Source organism: Vipera ursinii (assembly GCF_947247035.1).
Source record: "Vipera ursinii genome assembly, chromosome: 1".
NCBI lineage: Eukaryota > Metazoa > Chordata > Lepidosauria > Squamata > Viperidae > Vipera > Vipera ursinii.
Genome location: NC_139512.1, coordinates 6713760 through 6736607, shown reverse-complemented (window position 1 = coordinate 6736607; position 22848 = coordinate 6713760).

The following is a 22848-nucleotide window of genomic DNA, read 5'->3' as shown; positions in this document are numbered from 1 at the left end:
TCAACAGTGGCCACAGGTTTGGAAAAGATCAGTTTACATTCCAATTCCAAAGAAAGGCAGTGCCAAAGAATGTTCAAACTATCGCACCATTGCACTCATTTCTCATGCTAGTAAAGTTATGCTTAAAATCCTACAAGCTAGATTCCAGCAGTATGTGGACTGAGAACTACCAGAAGTACTGGCAAGATTTCGAAGAGGCAGAGGAACTAGAGATCAAATTGCCAACATACGTTGGATCATGGAGAAAGCTAGGGAGTTCCAGAAAAACATCTACTTCTGCTTCATTGACTATGCTAAAGCCTTTGATTGTGTGAATCATAACAAACTGTGGCAAGTTCTTAAAGAGATGGGCGTACCAGACCATCTTATTTGTCTCTTGAGAAAACTATATGTGGGCCAAGAAGCAACAGTGAGAATGGGACACGGAACCACTGATTGGTTCAAAATTGGGAAAGGAGTCCGGCAAGGCTGTATACTGTCACCCTGCCTATTTAAGTTATATGCAGACCACATCATGAGAAAGGCAGGGTTAGAGGAATCAAAAGTTGGAATTAAGATTGCTGGAAGAAATATCAACAACTTAAGATATGCAGATGATACCACTCTAATGGCAGAAAGTGAAGAAGAACTAAAGAGCCTCTTGTTGCGGGTGAAGAAGGAGAGTGCAAAACTTGGGTTGAAACTTAACATTAAGAAAACCAAGATCATGGCATCCGGCCCTCTCAATTCCTGGCAAATAGATGGGGAAGAAATGGAGGTAGTGACAGATTTTATTTTCCTGGGCTCCAAAATCACCGCAGACGGGGACTGCAGCCAAGAAATTAAAAGACACTTGCTCCTAGGGAGGAAAGCCATGGCAAATCTAAATAGCACACTAAAGAGCAGAGATATCACCCTGTCAACAAAAGTGCATATAGTCAAGGCTATGGTCTTTCCAGTTGCAATGTATGGCAGCGAAAGTTGGACCATAAAAAAGGCTGAGCGCCAAAGAATTGAGGCCTTTGAACTATGGTGCTGGAGAAGACTCCTGCGAGTCCCTTGGACTGCAAGGCGATCAAACCGGTCAGTCCTAGAGGAGATCAACCCTTGCTCTTTAGAAGGCCAGATCCTGAAGCTAAAACTCAAATACTTTGGCCACCTAATGAGAAGGAAGGACTCACTGGAGAAGAGCCTAATGCTGGGAAAGATTGAGGGCAAGAGAAGAAGGGGACGACAGAGAATGAGGTGGCTGGATGGAGTCACTGAAGCAGTAGGCGTGAGTTTAAATGGACTCCAGAAGATGGTAGAGGACAGGAAGGCCTGGAGGAATGTTGTCCATAGCGTTGCGATGAGTCGGACATGACTTTGCAGCTAACAACAACAGCTATATCAGGTTAGAAAAAATCCACTTTTCATAAAAATGGATCTGTTCAGACAAACATTATCAGATCAGACAACCACTAGATGTCAGCAAAGAGACACAGAAAATCTTGACATTCTACTACCACCCAGTGGTCATCTGTATTTTTGCAGCACAAATTTGTTGCTCTACACCAGAGGTCCCCAACCTTTTGGGCACCAGGGACTGGTTCCGTGGAGAGAGGTTTTTCCATGGATCGGAGGGCGTGTGGTTTTGTGTGCTGGCTATGGATGGGGCTTTGCTTGTTTATGTGGACCGGTTGCTGGCATGCTGTGGCCCGGTACTGGTCCATGGACCGTGGGTTGGGAACCCCTGCCCTACACAACACATTTGTTCTGGTTACTGAACGCACCAATTCTGGAGGTTTACGACAGATGTTAAACTGTAAGCAAATGAACTGAATTCACAAATAATAAACCATACATTCATAATTCTAAACAAGGTTAATACAGATCAGACTTAACACGCTTTGCCAGCATATCTGCTTGACCCTTAACTAACCTGATTAAGCGTGATATAAATAGTGTGTTTAGCATGATATTTGCATACTCAAGATTTTGTGCTTTGTCCTAAGATTTATTGTTCAATGAATTCAAGTGAAGAGGGAGAAATAGATTTTTAGGACAGGGACACCCAACCTTGGCAACTTTAAGACTTGTGGATTTCAGCTCCTAGAATTCTGGGAGTTGAAGTCCAGACATCTTAAAGTTGCCAAGGTTGGACACTCCTGCTTTAGCATGAGCGGATTGTGTGACATGATGCAAACTACCACTAGCTTTTTTTGTTTCAAAAGGAAGATGCATTGAATCACATAACCAGGAAAGCAATTTCTTCTGGCTGTTTCTAAAAAGGAAGAGAGTTGAGTTCTGGGGGCAAATTCCCCCAAACAAGTTTCTTTGTTTTTGATAGCCGGAAGAATGAACATTATTTAAAAAGAAAAAAAAGAAAAGTGCTGCAAAACAGACCTGGGCAGAACTGCAGACCCAGGAAAATATATGCAATTTCTAGAGGCTGCGGTGGAATTTTGGGTGTGTGTACACTAAAGGTTTTGTGTATGTGTTTCGGAGAGGATTTTGTGCATTAACTGTTGCACTCTTCCTTCATCTCTCCACCAGGTACTTTAGTTCCTGATACGACCCAGAGACCAGATCGGGTTTTGTAGCCTCTGGCTTCTCATCCTCAGCTTAGAAAAATCAAGAGAGGGAAAAAGAGGATGGGAAAGTGCCTTGGCAGGAGTGGGTGAGTTTTTGTCTGCCTGCCTGCCTGCCTGCCTGTCTCTGTGTGCATGTGTGTCTCTGTGTGAAGGCAGCCTGGAGAACAAAGAGTTTTCAGGCACATCTTGTAGCCTCTTCTTCAGATCTGAGAATCAGGTCCATTTTGTCTCCCTTTCCTGATGGATTTCTCTCTCTTTCTCTCTCTCTTTTCGGGGAACAAGGAAAAGCTACACTGGAATTTAGCAATATTTTCCAGCCAATGAAATGTTGCAGGGTGGGGAGCTAGTGGGAAGAGAGAAGGGGGAGGGAGGGATGGACTGATGAACAAAGAGGAGGAAACAAGACATACATACAGTAGCGTGCTCCTATGTTATCCTGAATGGAAATGGGAAGGAAGGAAGGAAGGAGAAGGAGAAGGAGAAGGAGAGAAGGAGAAGAAGGAGAAGAAGGAGAAGGAGAAGGAGAAGGAGAAGGAGAAAGGGAAGGAAGGATTAAAAAGAGAATTAATATAAGCTAGAAGGTGGGAGAAAGAAAGAAAGAAAGAAAGAAAGAAAGAAAGAAAGAAAGAAAGAAAGAAAGAAAGAAAGAAAGAAAGAAAGAAAGAAAGAAAGAAAGAAAGAAAGAAAGAAAGAAAGAAAGAAAGAAAGAAAGAAAGAAAGAAAGAAGGAAAGAATTTTGTTTTGGTACATGATAACTGCAGCAAGATTATTGTATGCACAAAAATAGAAAGATTTGGCACTACCCACAAAGGAGGAATGGTTGGTGAAGATGATAGAACTTGCTGAGATGGCTAAATTGACAATTTTTTGATCAGAGGAAAGACAGTATTGTACCCACATTCATTGCTGACTGAAATCTCCTTATGGACTTTTCTGCCTGAATCAGAAAAAGTGAAATTACGATTTATGGCTTTGATGATTAGACAGGACAGATTATAGAGAGAGGTTACGTTGTAACCAGGGAGGTAGATTTATAATTGCACTTTTAACTGCTCTAAAAAAGTTTGGAAGCTACTTCTTTACACTTCTTTTCTTTTTTTTTCTTTTTTTTCTTTTATTCCCCTCTTTTCTGGCTTTCCCTTTGATTTCTTTCTTTTTACTATTCTTTTTCTAACATTACATTAGCTTGTACTAGTTTTTTTCCCCTCTTCCTTTTTATTAAACAACCCTAATAAAAATTACATATATCAAGCAATTAAATCCCAGCTCTCCTTCACGTTGCTGCCAAACTGCCTTTTTTAATCAACAGAAATTAAGTCGATCAAGGAGGAACCCATCATGTTAACAGCCTCGCCTTTCACATAATATCGAATTTACTCTCGTTAAATCAAAGGTCATTTTTTTAGACCGTCCTCCCCCAAGTGTGCCATTCAAAAACCCACTGCGTGAACCCCTAAAATTTGCACAGTTTCGACTCGGGGTTCCATTTGCGATGGCCGGCGGGGGTGATGGGAGATGTGGGCCGACGTTTCTGGGGGTGGGTTGGGAAAGACAAACAGAGTGCTCTTTTCTCGGGCTCACCTGCTCCCTCCTTCCGTCGCCCCCTTTTCTCCACTTCTCTAAACCCTTCGGGGGGGGGGAAGACTGCCTCAATGGCACACAAACGCCCCTGGCTGCCTCAGCTTAACTCCGGTTGCACAGAGCCCAATCCATGCCAAGGGAGCACAATTACCGACCCTGAGACTTTCAATGCCACAAAGGGGCAGGAAGCAGACCCCAGTTTGATATGCAAAGGAGTTATAGAAGAGGCTAGGAAGCCAAACCTTCGCTCTCTATAGGATACAGAGCCCCCTTCCCCACCCCCACCCCTGCACATCCTATGGAAATGAATCGGTGACGTCTCCCTTCCTAGAGATGCTGCCAAAGATAGGCAAAATGAATCCCTTTCTTTCTCCTCCACACACCCCCCCGCCCGCCCACTCCCCCTCAGCTTTTTGCAGGATAAGACAAATTGAGACTTCTGTCTCTACAATGCTGTGTGAATGAGCCCATGTGTGGAAGGAAAAAAGGGTAATGCAGGCCCACTCCACTTCCGTGCAATCCTGTCTCAGGTCATCATTTGCTCAGAGGTGTGGGGGGGAGGGAGATGGTTGCCCCCCCTTCCCCCCCCCTGCCCCAGATGAAGCAGGTCCTAGCACAGGGCTGGCCGGAAAGAGCCCAAGACAGCTCAGGAATTGGCTGACGACAGCTGAACACAGGTAATCCTCGACGTACGACCACAAGCGAGCCCAAAATTTCTGTCATTAAGAGAGACGGTTGTCAAGTGTGTTTCGCCCCATTTTATGACCTCTCTTGCCTCCATTTGTGAAGCGAATCGCTGCAGCTGATAAGCGAAGTGAACCTGGCTTCCCCCATTGACTTTGCTTGTCAGAAGCTCACAAAAGGTGGATCACGTGACCTGGGGACACTCCCACCATCATAAACAGGAACCAGTTTCCTGGCGTCTGGATTTTGATCATGTGACCATGGGGGATGCCGCAAAGGTAGCAATTGTGGGGGGGGGGAAAGTCCCTTTTTTCGAGAGCCGTTGCTAACTTTGAACGGTCAATAAACGAACTGTTGTAAGTCGAGGACTCCCTTTACAGGTGCCCCTCAACTTACAACCATTCCTTTAGCAACTGTTCAAAAAGCGGAAAAATGACTTACAGCCAGCCCTCCTATTTATGACCATTAAAGCAGGTCCATTTGCAATGGCTGCAGCATCCCAGGGTCACGCATTCACCATCTGTCACTTTCCCAGCCAGCTTCCACAAGCAAAGTCAATGGTGGAAGCTGGATTTGTTTAATGATTGTGGCAAAAAGGGTTGTAAAAATCAGTTACAATCATGTGACGACTCACTTAACGACTGCATCACTTAGCGGTGGAAATTCTGGTCCTCATAAGTCGAGGACTAGCTGTGATGGTAGGGTAGCTCCAGGCTGTGTATTAAAGCTCACGCTTGGCAACCATTTCTGGCTGGGGCAAGGGTCTGCAACCTTGACAACTTTAAGACTTGTGGACTTCAGCTCCCAGAATTCCTCTGCCAGCATTGCTGGCTGAGGAATTCTGGGACCTGAAGTCCACAAGTCTTAAAGTTGTCAAGGTTGCAGACCCCTGGTCTAGTGGCTAAGGCACCAGACTAGAAACCAGGAGATGGTGAGTTTTAATCCCACCTGAGCTATGAAAGCCATCTGGGTAACTTTTAGGCCAATCATCAGGAGACTGTGAGTTCAAATCCCACCTTAGCTGTAAAAACCAGCTGGGTGACTCTGGGCTAATCACCAGGAGCATAGCTGGCTGAGGAATTCTGGGACCTGAAGTCCACAAGTCTTAAAGTTGTCAAGGTTGCAGACCCCTGGGCTGGAAAATCCTAGATACTGAAGTCCATGCATCTTAAAGTTGCTGAGGCTGAGAAACCCTGGTTTAAATAAACACCCCTAGTGAAAGAAAGTAAACACTTCCCAAGGCAGTCTGTTCCATTATTAAACGGCTCTTACTTTTGGGATATTCTTAAAGTCCAGCTAAAATTTTAGCTGATTAAAATGACAGCAGTCTTCCAGTATTTGAGAGGCTATTGACAAAGAAGAGGGAGTCAAGCTATTCTCCAAAGCGCCTGAAGGCAGGACAAGAAGCCACAGATGGAAACTAATCAAGGAGAGAAGCAACCTAGAACTAAGGAGAAACTTCCTGATAGTTAGAACAATTAATATCAGTAGAATGGCTTGCCTCCAGAAGTTGTGAAAGTTGCAACCCTGGAGGTTTTTAGGAAGAGATTGAACAACCATTTGTCTGGAATGGTACAGGATCTTCTGCTTGAGCAGGGGGTTGGACTAGAAGACCTCCAGGGTCCCTTCCAAATCTATTATTCTGTCAAATTTTAACCATTATTTCTTGTCCTGCCTTCTGAACAATTTTGGATAATTCTTCCACGCAACAGCCTTTCAGGTACACGAGGAACAGCTATTGTGTCTTCCAACTGTACTCTGTTCTCAGATTAAATATATCCAATTTCTCAGATTCTTCTTTAAATCAATGCTTTATTCGTAATCTTGAGATCTGGAATTAGTTTGGGTGATAAACCAGGTGCTTTCCAAACAGAATCCACAGATTCTCCAGGGCTGGAAAAGAGTCCAAGTCTCTGTGTTGGTGAAGAACATTAAACAAAATTGATAATATGGAATGACATATCTTTTTATACAGTAAGTATAGGCAGTCCTCGGCTTACCAGCACAATTGGACTGGAACTTCTGTTGTTAAGTGAGTCACACCTGATTTTATGGGCTTTTTTGCCATGGTCAAAATCAACGTGGTTGTTAAATGAATCCTGTGGCTTTCCCCTATTGACTTTGCTTGTTGGAAAGCGGACTCAGAAGGTCACAAATGGCAATCACATGACCCCGGGACACTGCAACCATCCTAGATCCATCCATTTGCTAAGAGCCCAAATTTTGATCATCTGACCACATGGATGCCATGATGGTCATAAGTGTGAGGACAAATTGCAAGTCAGTTTTTTAAAAAGTTGTAACTTTAAATGATTGTTATGTAATAATAATAATAGAGTTGGAAGGGACCTTGGAGGTCATCTAGTCCAACCCCCTGCTCAGGCAGGAAACCCTATACCATTTCAGACAAATGGCTGTCCAGTCTCTTCTTAAAAACTTCCAGAGTTGGAGCATTCACCGCTTCTGGAGGCAAGTTGTTCCACTGATTAATTGTTCTAACTGTCAGGAAATTTCTCCTTAGTTCTAGGTTGCTTCTCTCCTTGGTTAGTTTCCATCTGTTGCTTCTTGTCCTGCCCTCAGGTGCTTTGGAAAATAGCTTGACTTCTTTGTGGCAGCCCCTGAGATACTGGAAGACTGCTATCATGTCACCCCTTGTCTTTCTCTTCATTAAACTAAAGGTAAAGGTAAAAGTTCCCCCGCACATGCGTGCTAGTCGTTTCCAACTCTGGGGGCCGGTGCTCATCTCCGTTTCAAAGCCGAAGAACCAGCACTTGTCAGAGGACGTCTCCGTGGTCATGTGACCGGCATGACTAGACGCCAAAGGCGCACGGAACGCTGTTACCTTCCCACCGTAGTGGTCCCTATTTTTCTACTTGCATTTTTACGTGCTTTCAAACTGCTAGGTTGGCTGAAGCTGGAACGAGTAACAGGCGCTCACTCTGTTACGCGGCACTCGGGATTCAACCCGCCAAACTGCCGACCTTCTGATCGACAAGCTCAGCGTCCTAACCCACTGAGCCACCGCGTCCCTAAGTACATTCTTGGAACAATTAAATAATTTCTGTCACAACAGTGTGCAATTCCACTGACTTTCCCTCATCTAGTCCAACCCCCTGCTCAGGCAGGAAACCCTATACCATTTCAGGCAAATGGCTGTCCTGTCTCTTCTTAAAAAGTTCCAGTGTTGGAGCATTCACAGCTTCTGGAGGCAGGTTGTTCCACTGGTTAATTGTTCTAACTGTCAGGAAGTTTCTCCTTAGTTCTAGGTTGCTTCTCTCCTTGGTTAGTTTCCATCTGTTGCTTCTTGTCCTGCTGAAAGAAATTTAAGTAGAGGTCTTCTGATCCAGCCTCCCTCTCAAGCAGGCGACCCTGTACCATTTCAGACAAATGACTGTCCAATCTAAATCTAAAACTTATTGCAGCTGACCCCCCCATATGCAGTTATCTAACCGTTCCTCGGATGCACCCATGAACTTTTTTTTAATTAAAGTCCCCATTGATGGAGGAAGAGAAGAAGAAGAAGAAGAAGAAGAAGAAGAAGAAGAAGAAGAAGAAGAAGAAGAAGAAGAAGAAGAAGAAGAAGAAGAAGAAGAAGAAGAAGAAGAAGAAGAAGAAGAAGAAGAAGAAGAAGAAGGTGGGGGGGGGGGGGGGCAGGAGAAAAATAGGAGATCATTGTCTCTGCCAGCCACCCCTCCCCCCTAGATTTACAGGATGGGGTGAGCCCACGAGCGCATGCGCCGCTCCCACCCACCCCCCCACCCCCTTCTGTCTTGCGATGCCGTTGCGCTCCGTCTTTCTGCCGAGGAGCGGGCGGGCAGGTGGGCAAGGCACCGCGAGCGGGGAGGGTCGGAGAGAGCCGGAGGAAGGGGTTGCATCCTGTCTGGCTCCCCCCATGGAGAAGCAGGGCGCAGGGAGGGGGGGCCTGCCAACCTCTCTGCCGCTCCCCCCCGGCTGAACCGCGCCGGGCGCCCCCTTTGTTTCCCCCAAGCTGCTCGCTGGGATTGGCTGCAGCCCCCCCCGCTCCTTCCCTCCCCCTACGCCCCTCTCCCCCTCCTTTGCAGGGGATGCAACCGATGGGGCTCAGCCCCCTCTGAGCGGGTCGATCGCCCCCACCCACCCACCTTTTTTTTTTTGGAAAATCCCCCTCCGCCTGGGAGCCGGCGGTATTTGAACCCCTGACGGCGCTCGCCTGGAGGAAGGAAGGGGCTTTTTTTTTCGCGGCGACGGAAGCCATGCATTCCTGCGGAGTCTGAAGGCGATTCAGGTAAGGGGGGGGGCGCCGCTGATCTTGGTGGTTTGCGTTCTCCTAACCTTGGGGGGGGAAAGGGGGGGGGGAGAGGAAAGAGAGACAAACTTCCAACTTGGGGAGGAACGGGGAGCTTTGACTGCTCTCTCCCCCCGCCCCCCCCACCCCGGCGCACAACCGGGCTCCGGGCAGCTTTCGGCGCATCTCTGGACTCGCTCAAGTGAGCTTTGTTTCGCCCACCGCGCACGCCCCGAAGCCGGCTGGAGCTCCGTCAAGGTGCGCCTTTTCCTTCTGCTCCATCCAGAAAAGGCTCGGCAAGGCGAGCTTAGCGCTCCGGGGTGGAAGGACAATTCAAGAAGAAAGAGGAGAAAAAAGAAAGAAGAAAGAAGAAAGAGGAGGAGGAGGAGGAGGAGGAGGAGGAGGAGGAGGAGGAGGAGGAGGAGAAGGAGAAGAAGGAGGAGGAGGAGAAGAAGAAGAAGAAGAAGAGGAAGAAGAAGAAGAAGAAGAAGAAGAAGGAGGAGGAGGAGGAGGAGGAGGAGGAGGAGGAGGAGGAGGAGGAGGAGGAGGAGGAAGAAGAAGAAGGAGGAGGAGGAGGAGGAAGAGAAGAAGGAGGAGGAGGAAGAAGAAGAAGAAGAAGGAGGAGGAGGAGGAGAAGAAGGAGGAGGAGGAGGAGGAGGAGGAGAAGGAGGAGGAGAAGGAGGAGGAGAAGAAGAAGAAGAAGAAGAAGAAGAAGAAGAAGAAGAAGAAGAAGAAGAAGAAGAAGAAGAAGAAGAAGGGGGGAAAGGAGAGTATACGTGAGAAGAGAAGGGGAGCTTAATTTGGGGAGGGGGGAGCTTTTGGCAGATAAGGCTGGCGGTGCGGGCGTTTTTGTTAGGTTTGAACCGTGTGTCGGTGGATCTGTCAGGTCAGTTTCACCCTTTGGGAAAAGGACCAGCTGCATTGCCCAGCTCCACAAACCACCAAAGATATATATTTTTTTCTTTTCTTTTTCCTTAGCACTTTGGACAAAGAAGAAGTATTTGTTTGTTTGTTTCTTTATAAGATAGGCTGCCTTTTGCCTTTTTTCGCACATGGAAAAGAAAAGGCTATTTTTTTTGGGGGGGGAGGTGGGGAAGAGAAGCAAAGCGTGGAGGGGGTGTGTGAAGAGTTTAAAAGAGAGAGAAGGAAGGAGGGGGGGGGGTTTTCCATCGAAGTACACGACGACAGCTGCCGAAATTGGAAGATGGAAGGAAAAGAGGGTGGTGTCGTGTGGGGGTTTGTTTTTTTTTGGTGGGTGCCAAGTCCATGTTTTAGAGGTGCTGTAAGACAGCGTGGAGCTTTCCACATGTGGCTGGGGTTGATGGAAACTGTAGTCTGGTGTGTCAGGGGAGAGGTGAGATTGGGGAAGGAGGCAGGGGGGACACCTGCCCCCTTTTGGGAAGTCAGGGAGGGGGGGGAAAGCACAGGAAGCGTGAAGGGAGGGTATGTCAAACAGGTGAGCTTCTGAACAAGGGTTTTACAAAGATGTGTGACTAAAGGGAAGTCAAAAACCGGGTATGAACAGCCAGGGCTTACAAGATAAGCGGAGGGCGAGAGAACTGAGGATCAGCTGATGGAGACATTCTGTGGAAAGCGGATAATTAGGCAAATGAATGAACGGTTGAAGAAACTGTCTTGGCTTAGGGTGTCTGGTGGAAGAGAGAATCCCGAGAATCCCTTTTGACCGGAATGCTCAGATCCTCCAGTGTGCATTAGAATCAGAGTAACACTTGGCCGTGATGATCATCCTCATTATCCTCCTCCGTGGAATGAAAGCTGACTCCTTACCCTTAATGTTTAATTGCGAAATAAAAATTTAAAAAAAAATCTCATTACCAAGGAGTGAGTTCAATTCACTTTCTGCTTGGGAAACCTGCTCAGAAATAAGCTGGAGGGGTTTTGGCAAGACTGTAGATCAAGTTCCATTTTGGGGACACCTTATGATGTGGCGGAATGTCGGCAGTTTTGATGGGAACAATCTTTCTTTTCTTTTCTTTCTTTCTTTTTTAACCCTGGTTGCTGTTAAATGTATCTCTGCCCCTCTCACAGTGTAAAATGGCCCTTAATGGGGTGAGAAAGGAAGGCTCCCAGCCCAAGGCTTAATATCTAGAGGTGATAAATGGAAAGGGGGTGGGAGAGAAAGGAGAAACAAAGGATGAATCTGCTCAAAAACAGGGCTGTGCAGCGGGGGCCTTCGACAGAATTTCTACAGGAATTAATTACAGTTGAGTTCAGGGTTTAGTCTGTAAGCCAGGATTTAGGGCAAAGGGTATTATTTGAAGCCAGTTGAGGTTTATTCAGTAAACCATACCTAAGCAAATGTGGTTAGGCAGGCTATGAACATATATCTTATTGTGTCATATTGGTTATAATAACACCCAGAGCCATCAATCAGCCAACCGCACTTTAGTGGATGGTCTGAACCCAACTAGTTTTGTTGCATTTACAGTTCAGGATATCATGTGAACCCTGAAAAATGGATTAAGCAAACCGTGATTCATTCAAACCTGGAGACGTATACTGTGTGGAATGAGCCTTCATGTTCTCTGGGGCTTACGCCTCAAAGGCGGAGTGCTGGCAATACGATGCGCCCACCAGGGGCTGCTCTCTGGTGCCAAATAAGTATTGCAAAAACTGCCCAAGGAGTGTTGGGTTGCTTGTCTTAAACTAGCTTTTTAGCCAAGTGTGGCAAAAAGATGAATCTAGAACTTCAGTGACTCTGGAGAAAGTCAGTTGTCTTAACAATAGCAACACAACAAGGAGACGCAATGGAGAAAACTGGGTGATTCCTTTTACTGCTGAGATGCAAAAGAAATTCTGGACTTACAGATTTTTATTTCATTTGAATAGTCTTTCTGCAGCCATCCCTGGGGTTTAGAAATGTGTGTATGTGTGTGTGTTAAAAACATGCTCCCAACGTGTCCTTTCTTACTTCATTCAACAGTGGTGTAATTGTGGTTGTTGTGGTTTGTAAGCAAGCATCCAGTTCCCCCCAAGTCCATTCCCGACTTCTTAGAGCTTGTCTTCTAAAGTGATGAGAATTAAGTGTCAAATGTTGTAAATTGCGTGAGACTTAAATTTCTTTCAGCATCTTTGCAAAGCAAACTTTTTCCAATGCAGTATGATGGGATGGTTAGGAAAGAGATATCTCTTGTTCTCTCAAAATTCTGCTCTGATGCTGCTATGCTAAATTACAGGCAGTAATTACAGGCAGTCCTTGACAGATGACCTCAATGGAGCTCAACATTTCTGCTACTAAGCAAGACAGCTGCTAAGTGACTTTTGTTCCATTTTACGACCTTCCTTGCCACAGTTAAGTGGCACTGTTAAGAATCACTGCCGTGGTTAAGTCAGTATAATGCTGGTTAAGTGAAGCTGGCTTCCCCATTGACTTTCCTTGTCAGAAGGTTACAAATGGCAGTCGCGTGACTCCAGGACACGGCCGCCTTCGTAAATATGAACTCGTTGCCAAGCATCCAAATTATGTTCACGTGACCAATGGGATGCTGCAATGGTAGTGTGAAAAACGGGCATGTCACTTTTTCAGTGCTGTTGTAACTTCAAAGGGTCATGGAATGAACAGTTGTAAGTCAAGGACTACCTGTATTTTAACATTTCCATATGGCACCTGGGGATACAGGTATAGTACCCAAGCAGGTTTCATCGCATCTGTTGCACAAGTGTAGGTTTTGCACTTGGGAAGCGTTTGTGAAAATCACTTCCACTAAGAGGGACAGGTTCCCTAATTTGACACAGTGTGGGATATATGGATGAGCCATACTTTAGTCTAATTTACCTCCACGAAGGTTGTGAGGGGGAAAAAAATTACCATCTTGAATTTTATGGAGGAAAGACAGAATTGTAAAAGATAAGATAGGTAGCCTTTTGATTAGAAATGAACAAATTGTTTGCCCACACAAGCTGCAGGATTCTACAGCATTCGCCTTGGGTTAAACAAAAAAAATAAAAAATAAAATACAAATTTTGCTATGCTAAAACAGTATTATTGCTACAACATTGTTCTGTTAATTAGCCCCTAATTGCTGCTTGTTTTCTATATGGCTGTTTGCAAAATTAATTAAAGGAAATAAAAAGCTAAACAAATTTGGGATGGGAACTACATTTGTCAACTGCTACTAGATATAATTGCTACATGGAACCTCTACATCAGATGCTTTGTATTTTAATACCGGTTTTCTGAAATGGATGGGACTTAAATACACCTTAGATGAAAATAAGATTTCAGGGTTAACAGAACATAATTACTATGATCACGAAAGAGACTGTGCCCAGATAAGAAAACATAAGATTCTTAATGTGACAACCTGATTCACACAACCAGCTGAAACATAAATGACTGCACCCTTTTGAATTTTGTCCTGTATGGATGTGCATCTAGTCATAACATTCTTGACAGGATAAGTCTTAAACTAATGGAGCCCCTATTAATGATCTAGCTCTAAATGAATTCAGGGAGGCAAATTACCATCGGGGACACTCTGTGAATCTCTGGATAACTTCAGGAAAGATTCTTCTTACAGCCTTAAAAATAGTTTAGCAATTGTTTGAAAAAGAGGTCAGGACATTCCTAGTGCTTTTGCTAGTTAAGAAATAAAGGTAAAGGTAAAGGTTCCCCCACACATGCATGCTAGTCGTTTCCGACTCTAGGGGCCGGTGCTCATCTCCGTTTCAAAGCCCAAGAGCCAGCGCTTGTCCGAGGACGTCTCTGTGGTCATGTGGCTGGCATGACTGGACGCCAAAGGCGCACGGAACGCTGTTACCTTCCCACTGTAGTGGTCCCTATTTTTCTACTTGCATTTTTACGTGCTTTTGAACTGCTAGGTTGGCAGAAGCTGGGACGAGTAACAGGCGCTCACTCTGTTACGTGGCACTCAGGATTTGACCCGCCAAACTGCCAACCTTCTGATCGACAGGCTCAGCATCCTAACCCACTGAGCCACCACGACCCTTAGTTAAGAAATAGGAGGGGCATTAATCATGAGGTGACAAGAGTCTTACATAGACTTACAATCATTCGTTTAGTGACTGTTCAGAGTTACAACACCACTGAAAAAAAAGTGACCTATGACTAGTTTTCACATTTATGACCGTTGCAACATCCCCATTGCTCACATGATCAAAATTCGGATGCTTGGCAACTGGCATGCACTTATGACAGTTGCACTGTCCTGGTGGTCATGTGATTACCATTTGTGACCTTCCCAGCTGGCTTCCGACAAGCAAAGTCGGTGGGGGAAGCCAGGTTCACAGCTGCATGATCCACTGAATAACTGCAGCGATTTGCTCAACAACTGTGGCCAAAAAAAAAAATGTTGTGAAAGGAGCACAACTTGCTTAACAACTGTCTCCTTTAGCAACAGAAATGTTGGGCTCAATTATGGTTGTAAGTCAGGGGTTTCAAACTGCCAGTCTGCAGGCCGGTTGCTTCATGCAGAGGCCTCAGTCACCCCAGCTCCGGCAATGCGAAAAAAAGTCACGACACGTCACGTGATGCGGTGAGTTTGACACCCGTGTTGTAAGTGGAGGACTACCTGTAATGTAATGGAGCAGCAAAAAAAAAAAAAATAGCAAGCAACCCTCCACTGCAGGAGAGTTTAAGGATGGGGATTTACTTTATTTTGGACCCATAATACACAGCAGGATGCAGTTATCCAGTTTAAACAGGTTTTCTGAAATGCCCAAATATCTTTGACTCCTGTCGTATGGTCCGTCAATAAAATATCTGCGCAGTCTGAGACAGAAGAGGGTAGGATATTAAAAAAAATGGCTTTTAAAAGTATCATGGAGCATTTTCTAAGCCAGGGATTTCACCATTGTTGTTAGTTGCGAAGTCGTGTCCGACCCATCGCGACCCCATGGACAACATTCCTCCAGGCCTTCTTGTCCTCTACCATCTTCTGGAGTCCATTTAAGCTCACGCCTGCTGCTTCAGTGACTCCATCCAGCCACCTCATTCTCTGTCGTCCCCTTCTTCTCTTGCCCTCAACCTTTCCCAGCATTAGGCTCTTCTCCAGTGAGTCCTTCCTTCTCATTAGGTGGCCAAAGTATTTGAGTTTTAGCTTCAGGATCTGGCCTTCTGAAGAGCAGTCAGGGTTGATCTCCTCTAGGACTGACTGGTTTAGGTTGATCTCCTCTAGGACTGACCAGGGCTTAGAGAATAACAAACCACCAAGGGTTGTGACTGTGTAAGCCAACATTTTAAAAGCACAATGGCTTGGTCCACACAGACATTGAGCTTGGAAGGGGTAAAGGAAGAAGTTGCAGAGCAGCTATGCAGTTGCAATGCTCTTTGTGCAGGTCCAGTGAAAATGGTTTAGAACAGTGTTTCTCAGCCTTGGCAACTTGAAGATGTGTGGACTTCAACTCCCATAATTCCCCAGCCAGAGGCTGCATTAACGCAGTACAGAGAACCAGGTTAGCTGAAAACCAAGAGATTGCATTCGTGCAAATATCAACTTGGATTGCAGGTTTTGTGGCTTATGCTGGTGAGCAAATCCATTGGGTTATTGATCGATGTAATCGTGCAAAGAACTCAGGACATGGTTTAATTCAGGAACCAGGGTAAGAAGCCTGGTGCCTGAGTGCAGCTGTTGATATTCGAGGGAGGGTGGAAGCTGCTAGTTTGCTTTTGATTACATCACATCGTAAATCTAGATTTCAAATTGCTTACGTATATGCCAAAATTAGGCCTAACGCAAAGCTGATATCGGTAAGATAGGAAAGAAAGTCTGCTGCAACAGAACAAAACAACCTCATTCTGGGTTGCCATTTCTTCACTTCTCCAACCAAAGCGTCTTTATCATTATCATTATCATTATCATTATCATTTCCATATTTGTGCTGTTCTGCTCCAGTGCCTGCTTGTTAAAGAGCAAAAGTTCCTACAATATTTTCTTTTTCTGCTTCTGGGTTGTTTTTTTTTAAGTCCCGTGTAATGAACTCCTGTTGGGACAGGTTGCCTAAAACAACGTCCCTCCCTCATCTCTTTGCGTTTTCTTCAATCTCATGGATAGATTTTTGTCTTTGAAATAAATTGCACGCATTGCCTCTGAGGAGATGAAGAAGCCTTGTTCATTCCATCAAACAGCTGTCTCCCTTTTAAACCACCTTTTCCGGGTAGCATCAGAGGAGCAAATGCTGAGTAATATAAAAATGCACACCGCTCCCACTGGAGAAGCTGAGGGGGTTGAATGTGGCTTCTGGCTGCTTTGTTCTGGCAAAGCTATTAACTGGCAAGGCGTCAGCCACAATTGGGAGCAATTGACTAGGGTCTCAGCTGCAGTCACTCAAGGGCAACTGTGGCGTCTTTTTTGGCGACAACTTCTGGGGAAGCTAAATAATATCGATGATGATGAACTGCAACTTTCTGTAGCCTGGCATCTGTCACCCTCCAGATGCAGCTGGTCTGCAGCATTTACCAGCTCCAGTCAGCCCAGTCAGTGGAGAGGAATGCTGGGAATTGTAGTCAGGCAGCATCCTAAAGGTTACCCAGTCTTAATCAAGCCAATTTTTAAATGTTGAGAAATGCACTGGATCTCCAGGTATCCTATTGTCACTTGTCATTTAACTTGATGAGTACAGTACAGTTCAGCTCAGATTCTTTTCTATTGAGCAGGAATATACAGGTAGTGTTCTGTACCAGCCTGCTACCGGCCCTGCAGAAAAGGCAGGGACAACCCCTCCACAAACGGCAAGAGACTGGAATTACGCCTGCCAAATTTATTGCAACAAAAACAAACAAGACACGAACCAAGAAACAGAAGCTGAACCATCCAAGCGGTTGCCTTCAGCAAACCAGCCCTCCCAGACATTCCCCTTATATAGAGTTCAGGGCGTGGCTTCTCTCTGCCTCCTTCCGAGAAGCCCCATTGCCTTCCTCTGTTTACTCCTAATTGACTGCCTCCTGTGTCAGGCGTCCTTGAACAGGGCCAGCTGTGGGTCATCTTCATCCACACCTTCAGGCTCACACAGCTGGGTCTCCGTGGTGACCAAGTGGGAGGGGCCTGGCTGAGGGCTCTCATCAGCAAGATCTTCAACCCCCTCAGCAAGGTCTTCAACACCCCCCTCCTCCTCTGAGTCATCCGACCCAACTGCCGAACCCACAGGCTGACCCTGAATCACAACAGGTAGTCCCCGACTCACAGCAGTTCATTTAGTGACTGTTAAAAGTTACAACGGTACTGAAAAAGATACCTTATGACCGTTTGTCACCCCTACGACCATTTGCAGCATCCCCATGGCCATGTGATTAAAATTCAGATGACTCATATTTATGACGGTTGCAGTGTCCCAGGGTCATGTGATGCCCTTTTGTGACCTTCTGACAAGCAAAGCCAATGGGGAAGCCAGATTGACTTAACAGCCATGTGACTAACTTAACAGTGATTCACTTAACATCTGTGGCAAGAAAGGTCGTAAAACAGGGCAACATTCACTTAATAAATCTTCTATAAGCAACAAAAATTTTGGACTTAATTTTGGTCATAAGTCAAGGACTACATTTATAAATACTTTCTCCATGGAACTGGTCCCTGGTGCCCAAAAGCTTGGGGAGCTCTGGGTTAAATGTATATTCCACCATTCCTATAGGAGCTCACACATAGTGCTCCCTCTTCTTTCTTTTATTTTCCCCCACAACAATCCTTTGAGGTAGGCTAAGCTAAGTCTCAGGGACTGGCCCTAAGTCAGATTGTGGATTTTCCTGACTGAATGAAGGCTAGAATTTGGGTTTCAATATTTTCACCTCTGAACTGGCCCAAAATTGCCAGGAGGCTTCTGTAGCTGATGGGTAGGGAGCCTAGGTGTCCACAGTTCAACCTTTCACCACTATCCCACTCTATCTGTAGGGTGAGAGAGGCAGGACTAGAACTCTTGGTCTCCTGGTGATTGGCCCAAAGTCACCAGATATAAGAGACGACCAGGCTAAACCCGAGGGTGGGGTCAAACACATCATGAGTTTGGCATTGAGAGAGACAGATTGGCCCAAAGTCCCTGAGGAAGTTTCTGTGGTTCATGGGGGACTGGAAGGTTGGTCTCCCCACTCCTAACACAGCACATTCACCAATACACCACAGAAGTGGAAAGGGAACTAACCTGGGCTAAGAGGGGACATTTACTTACTCCTGCTTTTAAAAAACTTTTTATAAGCCCTTTGGAGAAGCTAATTCTTAAAGAGGGTAAAAACCAGTTGCTTCTCTCTCATTCAGGACCCAGGACAGCTCCCGAAAGCAGGCGGAGATTTATCCAATACTGTAGACATCTCTGTACCATAAAGTTTGTACCATTCCTCCCAATCAGGCTGCAGATTCCAAAAGTTTTACAATCTGTAGGGTAGTGCTGAGGGGCTGAACTAAGACATGTTTCTAGTTCCATAAATAAATAAATGAACAGATTCAGGGACATAGACAGAATACTGAACATGGATCATTTCATCCACATTTCATCTCCACCTATTGGGATACTGTCTTTTGGGTGGAAAAAGCATCCTCAGCATAAGCAGAGCAGGCAGAGATAAATTTTTGAGTCTTTGGGGGATATATTTTGGGGTAACGATGGTCGATTCCTGTACATGGGTACCTTAAGGCCAGCAAGGGCAAACCACACCGGTTTCTGATCCAGTTGTGAGAAAGCCAAGAAAAATCACATCTGCAGAGTTTTTGTGAGAAGTATGGAGAAACCCAAAATTGGACTATAGCTGAATATGGGTTGCCTGACTTTACGTTATGCTTTCTCTTCAATACTGATGTCTCCACATATGAAGGCTGAAAAAGCTTCTATGCCATTAGAACCAATCTTGATATGATTCTCCATGAAAATATGCAGGATCCTTTTTGTATGGGTAGTCCTCGACTTACAACCATACATTTAGTGACTGTTCAAAGTTAACAATGAAAAAAGTGATTTATGACCAGACGTTACAGTTATGAGCACTGCAGTATCCCCACAGTCATGTGATCAAAATGTGGGTGTTGACTGAGGAATTCTAGGAGTTGAAGTCCACCCATCTGAAAGTTACCAAGCTGGAAAAACATGGCATAGATTAAACTTCCAGAACTAAAGAATTTTAGAATGGGAATCTTTTCATCTTTAGTCAGAGGAGGAATTTATTTGGGAATGGTGGAACAGCTTAATTCAGCTATAAAGGAGGATTTTCCAGCAAGATTTCCAAGGAATTCCATATCTGAAACCCTGAGAAATTGAGAGTGTGGAAAGAAATCGCCTGGACATCAACCAGCCAAAGAACATGAGACTATATTGAGCCAATGGCATTTAAATTTGTGTCAATTTTATGATCAAATTCAGTGCAAATGTAAAGTGGCCAGTGACTCACCATGATTCAGTTTGAGAATGTTTGTTGATTTGCAAGTCAGGTTTTCATTTGATTATTAAATTTGCTGATCTGCTTTTATTTTAATGCAAACCATCAAATATTTGCTTTGCAATTTATGAAATGTTCAGGGAATTAATGAATTTTGTTCAAGCTCAGAAAGATGTTAACTAGAGAGCTATTTCCTTACTCGTAAATCCCACTGCAACCAGGCCAAATTACTTCAGTGCAATCTACCCCTTTGTTTTCTTCTATCTATCCTGATGATCATTCCTTCTAAATCCAATGCTTAGGCAACCTAAGATTTGCAGCAGTAGAAAACAAAAAATTGGGGAGATGGGGGGGCGGGAGAGCAAAAAAGAACTAAGAGACCTTGCCGTTTATTTGGAGATGAAAGCCAAGAGGGAATTTGCAGTGCCATCATAAGAATGGGGGTTCCAAATATATATACGTATATATGTATATATACATATATGTTAACATATGACACATATATGTATGTATATATATGGGTGTGTGTGTGTATGTATGTGTGTGTGTGTGTGTGTGTGTGTAATGTATATGTATATGTATATGTATATGTATATGTATATGTATATGTATATGTATATGTATATGTATATGTATATGTATATGTATCATTGGGACGCGGTGGCTCAGTGGGTTAGGATGCTGAGCTTGTCGATCAGAAGGTCGGCAGTTTGGCGGGTCGAATCCCGAGTGCCGCGTAACAGAGTGAGCGCCTGTTACTCGTCCCAGCTTCTGCCAACCTAGCAGTTCGAAAGCATGTAAAAATGCAAGTAGAAAAATAGGGACCACTCCGGTGGGAAGGTAACGGCGTTCCATGCGCCTTTGGCGTCTAGTCATGCCGGCCACATGACCACGGAGACGTCCTCGGACAAGCGCTGGCTCTTCGGCTTTGAAACGGAGATGAGCACTGGCCCCTAGAGTCGGAAACGACTAGCACGCATGTGCGGGGGAACCTTTACCTTTACCTTTATGTATATGTATATGTATATGTATATGTATATATCCCAAGCCAGTAGAAACCAAGAAATTCATGCATGTGAAAGCTCAAAATAGTTGGGTCTTTCAGGTTTGGACAAAGGATATCTGAAAGGTAGGAAGATCTGAGACACTTAATGAGAGATTTATTGTGATCAGGGACATTTAGAGAATCAAGATGGTGTCTGTGTAAATGAAGACATTGATTGTGTGGTTAGGGCCAGTATATTGACTTTTTTTAAAAAAAATAATCCTGTTCATGGACCTCTCTGAGGCATGAAAAGATTTCCAGAAACATTTTCCTCACTATCCACTAATGATAATTAATGTTAGCTAAATCAGACTGAACCCCCCCAAAAAGAGCAATTTCTCCTAGGGTCCTGGTCATTGGCCCAAAATCACCCAGCTGGCTTACATGCCTAAGGTGGGATTAGAACTCGTGGTCTCCTGGTGATTGGCCCAAAGTCACCGGATATAAGAGACAACCAGGCTAAAACTGAGGGTGGTGTCAAACACATCATGAGTTTGGAATTTCTATACCCCCATTAATGATCTACATCCAGTCCCCCTTTGAGGTCTGTGAACTCTTATCTGGCACAATTCACCCTGACCGTTAGTTCAGATCCTTATGTATAGGTAGCATGAAATAAATGTGTAGCTCTTTTGAACTCTGCCTTGCTTCCTGCCTCTTCTTGCCCCTGACACCCAGCTGGCTTTTATGCTTAAGGCGGGACTGGTTTCTAGCCTGGTGCCTTAACCAACTGACCAAACAGCCTCTCTTGCATGACAATGTACGTAAAATGGTTGGAGTTGCCATCTTGACTTTTTTTTATTTACACACACACACACCAGATTCCCTAGGTTTAGAAAAGAAAGATCTCTTTCAATTAATTCTATGCCTTAAAGCAGGGGTGTGAAACCGCACCCATCCCATTGCCAGCAATGGGGAAAAAATCGCGATACATCGCAACATGTCGCGTGATGTTGTAAGTTTGACACCCCTGCCTTAAAGGGATCCCTTTACCCATGGCTTCACAAAGTCTGTAGCCACCCCCTCTATTTACACCCCACCCCGGCATTTTCCAATTTTTGTTGGATCTGTTGCTTCATTTGATGATGTTTACTTTTCAGCATGGACAGCTACAATGTGCTACCTTATTCCAATTTGGTTAAGAAATGCCAGTCTCATCCAAAAAAGGCAGATTGTTCACATTCACACCATATTGAGAGGAATTGCGGTGAAAAGGGAGGGGGAAATAGCCACCCACCCCACAGATGCAAAGTATTTTCGAAGAGAAATGGGGAGGGTCAGAAAAAAATGTTCATCTATATGGATGTGAATAATCTGGTAGCATCTCTTCCGGCTTGCAACTTTATTAAAAGGCATAAAAGCTTATGCCTTTTAATATGCCTATTAATAGAGGTAGTCCTCAACTTACGACCACAATTGAGCCCAAAATTTATGTTGCTAAGTGAGACATTTGTTAAATGAACATTGCCTCATTTTACAGCTTTTCTTGCCACATTTGTTAAATCAATCTCTGCAGTTATTAATTTAGTACTTAACTGAATTAATTTAGACGTTTAAGTGGCTACATCACCTTGTTTGTGTTGTAGATCCCAGGGACCTGTTTTTGGGGAAACATGATCAGAAGAAATGTTTTTGTTCCTCTGAACCCAGGAATTTTCCTGTAACTTAGGTGAATTCACTAAAAGGTCAACTTCTTTATGGCTGTTGGCCATTAAATAATAATGATAATGATAATGATGATGACAACAACAAAAACATTGGAAGGGACCTTGGAGGTCATCTAGTCCAACCCCCTGCTCAGGTAGGAAACTCGATATCATTTCAGACAAATGGCTGTCCAGTCTCTTCTTAAAAACTTCCAGTGTTGGAGCATTCACCACTTCTGGAGGCAGGTTGTTCCACTGGTTAATTGTTCTGTCAGGAAGTTTCTCCTTAGTTCTAGGTTGCTTCTCTCCTTGGTTAGTTTCCATCCATTACACCTTGTCCTGCCTTCAGGTGCTTTGGATAATAGCTTGACTCCCTCTTCTTTGGGGCAGCCCCTGAGATATTGGAAGACTGCTATCATGTCCCCCCTTGTCCTTCTCTTCGTTAAACTACACATACCCAATTCCAGCAACCGTTCCCTATATGTTTTAGCCTCCAGCCCCCCAATCATCTTTGTGCTCTTCTCTGCACTCTTTCTAGAGTGTCAATAACTTTTTACATGGGAAACGCCACATTCAAGTACAGCATATCTGATGCTGAAGACAAATGTTGGTTTATCTCTTTTTAAAAGAAGTTGTAAACTCTTTAAAAAGATCTGCCATTATTCCAGTGATTACAAGATTGCAAATCACTTTGCCTCATTTATTTTATCAGTTTGTGACAGCCACAGACTGTGTTC